The sequence below is a fragment of the Benincasa hispida genome, unplaced genomic scaffold (genome assembly GCF_009727055.1).
Source record: "Benincasa hispida cultivar B227 unplaced genomic scaffold, ASM972705v1 Contig66, whole genome shotgun sequence".
Taxonomy (NCBI): Eukaryota; Viridiplantae; Streptophyta; class Magnoliopsida; order Cucurbitales; family Cucurbitaceae; genus Benincasa; species Benincasa hispida.
In genome coordinates this window covers 92,020-98,088 of record NW_024065007.1, presented here as the reverse complement: position 1 = coordinate 98,088, position 6,069 = coordinate 92,020, and positions in this window count along the sequence as shown.

Below are 6,069 nucleotides of genomic sequence, written 5' to 3'. Positions count from 1 at the left end.
CTCATAGCGCAATCAAGAGATTCAATTTAAATATGATGAATTAAATCACCGAGATTTTATATCGTGGACATCTCAGACTTTCTTTTTAATTTTCCATAAGATTTTACTTTTATTTTTTAAATAAATTAAAAAACTAATATAAGTATTAATAACATTCCAAAATTTTATCCTAAATTAACATAAATCCAATACTAGGCTATATATCTCAAGTCAAACCCGCAATTTTCAATTTCAAATAGGGTGCGTTATCATATTTTGATCCAAAGTAAAAATTGAATCTTACAACGTCCTATTTCCCAAGCTTCAAAGCCAAAGGCGAATTGAGGAGGATGTAAGTTCATCAACTTTCCACCATAAATTCATGATAGATTTCTTTAAAAAGAAAAGTCAAAACCCGGTAGCGACCTAAATCTCGCATTTCAGATAAATTTGCGAAAAAAATGTGGCGTGTCAACATACAAAAAATTTCGAAGTCATAGTCTATGTACCAAATTAAGTGTTTGATTGGGTTTGACACAGTCAAGGCAGCGACCAAAGTCGAGAATGTATATCTTACTTATCCGATTCAGAACTTTAATATCTTTTTCGAGATTCACCTACCCATATACGTGCATAAATCTCGAAAAGGGCACTTGCTGAAGGAGAAATTATTATTTGACCAATCAACAAATTAACACGTCATTTTCTAAATCAATGAACGATCATTGGCGTCATATAATCTTTCGGGAACAAATTGAAGTTCAGATGTACTCCCATTAATGGGAACTTGAAGACTAATTCCGATGATGCGACGTATTTCATCACAATGTATAATTCGGATTGAGTAACAATATGTAATTTGATCCCCAATTTGATTTAATAAATTTCGGCTATAGTATCTAGTTGAAATCGAGAAAATTATTGATGCTTAATTTTGTGAGACACGAAAATAAGGGTCATCAGACTTCATGGATATTCCTTATCTCTGAATAGCACCAAGTTAATTTGTTAGCGTTGGGACTTATTAAAAGTAAGGCCCATGAGCGGAGCCAACTTGAATCATTTCCACACTCTATAATTAAATTTGGGTTGTTTTTTGTATTGATCACAACCCTAAAACGTTCAAGCCATGGACTTGCCAAGGGCGCCCTCAAGTTCAATCTATTAGTATTGGATAGTCCCCAAATTCAAGCGCCATATGACCAAAATCTACGCCCAATGTCACTAAGGTGAATTTGGTTAGAACAAGTCAAACAATCAGTAGACCCTTTAAGAAACTCATAAAACTTGCCACACAATCCTTGAAAGACACAATTCTCTACCTGAAAAGATATAAAGGACTACGAACTTAAAGAACATCGTGTCGTTTTTGCTTGTTTCTATAGTCAACGCACGAACATTCAAGAAGAAATACTGAAGCGAGAAGATACAGTAATGATCAAGATGTGTTAGATGGAATTGAACCACAATGCATCAAATTCAACATCAACATCAAACCAACACTCATAGTTCAGCTCTACGAAACAAGTTTTACTTCATAAGAATCCTAAAAGAAACCATCAATGCGAACACCTATAATTAGGATTCTTTATTTACAAATTTTAGATGCCAATAAAATGATACCAAACTTAGACAAAAAGTTATACAAGTAAAGATTAAAGAGACTGAGATAACACACGACAAAACACTTCATAATTTAAAACCTATAACTTGTAATTTAACCTTCTAGTGTTGCTCTCATAATTTATTCTTTATGTAATTCGATCACCGAGACTCTCCAAGTCAAACCGTCTCCTATCATCACAGCGAATTGCAACCGATCACAACATGGCAATTTTCTTGATAAAAACAATTTGACGCTTATATAAAATTTACAATCCATAAAAACAAAAGAAAATGGCTTAGTTTCCACTAGTAGTGTTTGCAAAAAGAAAATGTAACTAAGTTTACTATAAACATAAAAGTTGATTGGATCCCCACCGTCAATTATTTACTTCATCAATAAAAATAACCTTAAACACTATTTAATTTAGGAAGTAAAAAAAGTTTTATAGAGAAGAATGTTACAAATTGAAAAACAATATACAATAAGAGATGGGCCATGTTACTCTATGTCGTGAGGTAAATTAAAAGGTAAACGATAAATTTTGAATCATATTAAAACTAAGAATTTTTTTGTTATTTATTTTATTTATACATAAGCAAGTAATATTCTTAATCTATTTTTAACTTGATAAAGAGAAAAATAAGAATAAACGTTTCTCATTATTTTTAAGTGCAATGAACATAGCAAGGTAATAATGCAAATTAGAATTCATGTGGCATTCCCATAGTGTACTAACTTTACACAAATGTCAACGAGATTATGGGAAATTCAAAATTTGATTAATCATATATCCAAATTAACCACGACAAATAAGAACAAGTTAAGTTTTAAATGAATTGTTTGCAAATACTTATTTTATTTTTTTTTTAAGTATAAAGCACAGATAAAAAATAATTTTTATGTAATTAGTACAACTAATTTAACTTCTAATTTATATCTTTAAATGGTCTTGATTAATTTACATAGTGTTTAAACCACCTAAATTTCGAAATATTACAAAAGTATCCATTCTATTTATCGCAATTTGTGTAATGATAGTATTATGGAAATGAAACAAGCAAAATAAATATATAAACTCGTTTGGGATATGATGGTTGCAGAATTTCTTTTTTAATTATGTGTAGTAATGGAAAAAATTACAATAAACTATGTATATACCAAATTTCTTCTTCTAGTATTACTTTATGACCAAGTGAAATTAAGTTTACAGGGATACCACTAAATTACATTAATATATGTCTTATGTAGTCTCTATACTTTTTGTTTGGAGTTTCTTGCTACTGAGAACTTTCTTATAAATTCAGATTATTTTTTCGAAAAAAATCAAAGCTTATTAACTAAATTTGTAATTTTGAAAGTTGAGTGAGGAATTGAAAGATAATAAACTTTTGATACCCTAATTTTTAAACTAAATTTCATTCTCCTAATGAATAGATTGTTTGGATGAAAATTTTAAAACTTCTATTAAATCACTATTAAAAGAATGCCCTTGAATTGTGCATTCAAATTGGGTCCGAAACACACATGATAAACGCCATCATCTACAAAAAATTTTTAAATAATTTTTGAAAATTATATTATTATATAATAAGTATTTATTTCAAAGATCTAAAAATTTGTTTCTTCAAAACATTGCTCACACACAAACACTCATTCTCCGTCTGAATGGGGAGCAACCAACCATACTGCAATACAAAAAGGCCAATTGAAGATCTGTCCCTTGATCTGACTCTTCAATGTTATAATTATGATGTATGCTGGGCGACCATTATAAGTTTTATAATAGAAAATTGATAGGAATTTAAAACCCCTAATCATCTCCCCTCCTCCTGTCTCTAATTTACTACATATTCAAATTTTGTTTTATTAAGAATTGAAAATGGTGATGACGCTTGACATCTCGTAAGGATGAAATTATTCTACGTGAAAAAAGACGAGACAGAAAACTAGAAGAGGACAAAGGAATGCATAGTGCCGAATGTTTAGACAATGACCAACAGAAAGTGGCACACTATTGTAAAAAACAACAACATAGTTTGGGTGTCTAACTACAGTCTCAAGCTAAGATTTCATTGGGTATAGTGAGTTTTGTTTTTTGTGGTAAAAAAATCAGCGACACATTCAACTGAGACGATAAGTATTGGCAGGTGGCAGCTTGGCGGCTTGGCGTCTTCGTGGTTGGCGCCGAGCTCTGAATAGGAGCGCTCCTAGGTTGGTGGCTATCAAATAATATTAAGAGAGAGAAATGATAAGTTATTTTCAGGCTGATTTAGATGTCTGAATTTATAAATCATAGATTTTATTATCCCCAATTTAATTTACCTTTTATTTATGAATATAATAAATAACATATCCAAATATTTCCATAATTCAAATAATCCATACTGTAGGGTGAATATATCAAGTATATCAAATCGATAATAGTTGTGATTAATACTCTTATTTATTTATATAATTTTAAACAAGGGCTCAATTCATATTGATCAAAGTAAATTGAATCTTCGCAGTCCTATTCCAAGTTCAAGCCAAGCGGCTTTGTGTTAAGTATCAAATCATATCTCAAAATTCAACTTTGGCAACTATATGGAGAATTGATATGCTAAAATTCATAGTAGAATTTTATCTAAGAAAGACAATCAATTGTTGACACAATCTGTGACTTCAAATTTCACATCTTGGATAATTTGGAGCGAAAATGTGCGTCGTCAAGCATACAAAAAATTACGAAACAGTAAGCCTAGTACAAATTCACAATTTGGAGTTGGTGTTGAAACACATCAAAGGTCACGATACCCCATAGTCGATGAATGGATGATACATCATTACACTGTGATTTCAAACTATATCTTGTTTCGATGTTCACGGATCCACCCAAATACGTGGCATAAATCCAGGGAAAGGGGCATTTGTGTTGAGGGAGGCATATTTTTTACCACAATCACAAATTGACACGTCATTTACTAAATCAATGATAATCATCAAATTTGGGACCAATTAGGAGTTAACATGTGTCCCAAATGGAACTTGAAGACAAATTCTGATGACACCACGTATTTTCATCACAAGTGTTGGATTGAGTAGAATTAATTTGACCCAATTTGATATTATAATTTGGGCTATAGTCTAGTTAAACTCAAAAATTGGCTTAATTTGGCCCAAAGGCTAGGCCCATGAACCAACCAAGCCCAAGTCCAATTAACTGGGCTCAAAAGTCAGCCCCATGAACCAACCTAGCTCAAGTCCAATTAATTGGACCTAAAGGTCAGGCCTATAGACTGGTCAGGCCCAAGTTCAATTAATTGGTCCCAAAGTCAAGCCCATTGACCAATCAGGCCCAAGTCTAATTAATTGGGCCCAAAGAGCAGGCCCATGGATCAGCTAAACTCAAGCCCAAGAAACAAACCAGAGAGCCCTATAAAAGAGGAGCTCTCTTCATTTGTAAGGGTCAACAATTCTACATTCCAGAGAGCCTAAAGAGAATTCAAACAATCAGTAGACTCTTAGACTCATGAACCTGCACATTCCTTGAAGACACAATTCTTCTGAAGATATAAAGACTCGACTTCAAGAACGTCGTGCTTTTTGCTTGTTCAAGTGAAGCGCAGACATTCAACTAAGCAAAAATCAGATGATCAACTGTTAGAGATCGAACCACAATGCATCAAATCAATATGAACATCGAAACCAACTCAAGTGTAGCTCTACGAAACAAGTTTTTTCAGAAACCTCATCCGAACACTTATAATTAGACATTTTTACAATTTAGATGCCTAAATGACACAAACTTGACACTTTTATAAGTTAAGAGACTGAATAAACACACACCACATAATTTAAAACCTAAACTTGTAATTTAACTTCATTATCTCTATTTATCTTTATTAATTCATAAATCGAGATCCAAGTCAACCACGTCACACATCATTTTCTTATAAACAATTGAGCTTATAATAAACATATACAAGTCATAAACTAAAATGGTTTAGTTCCTACTAGTGTGTTTGCAAAAAAAAAAAAATGTAACTAAAGTTTTACTAAACATAATAGTTGATTAATGCCCACGGTCAATTATTTACTTCATCATAAAAATCGCTTACATTATTTAATTTGATGTAAAAGAGTTTACAAAAGAAGTAAAATTATAAATATCTTAGGTGGTCATTTATATGTCCAACAAATTAAAAAGGGAAATTATTTTATTACATATAATAGCAAGTTCTTGATTGAATCATATTAAAATTAGGGTTTTATTTATTTATTTACTTATTAAAATAATAATATTTTTTATTCTATGTTTACTAAAGAAGAAATGAACAAAATCCCCATTATGTTTGACGGTGTGCTTACGGGCTGTTAGATATGCGTGAAACGATAGGTTAACGTTCATGTTATTATCATTTTTGACAGTGTGCCTATGGGCCGCTAGACATGCGTGAGCCGAAAGGTTTACGTTCATGTTACTTTTATTTTCATGTTTTATGTTT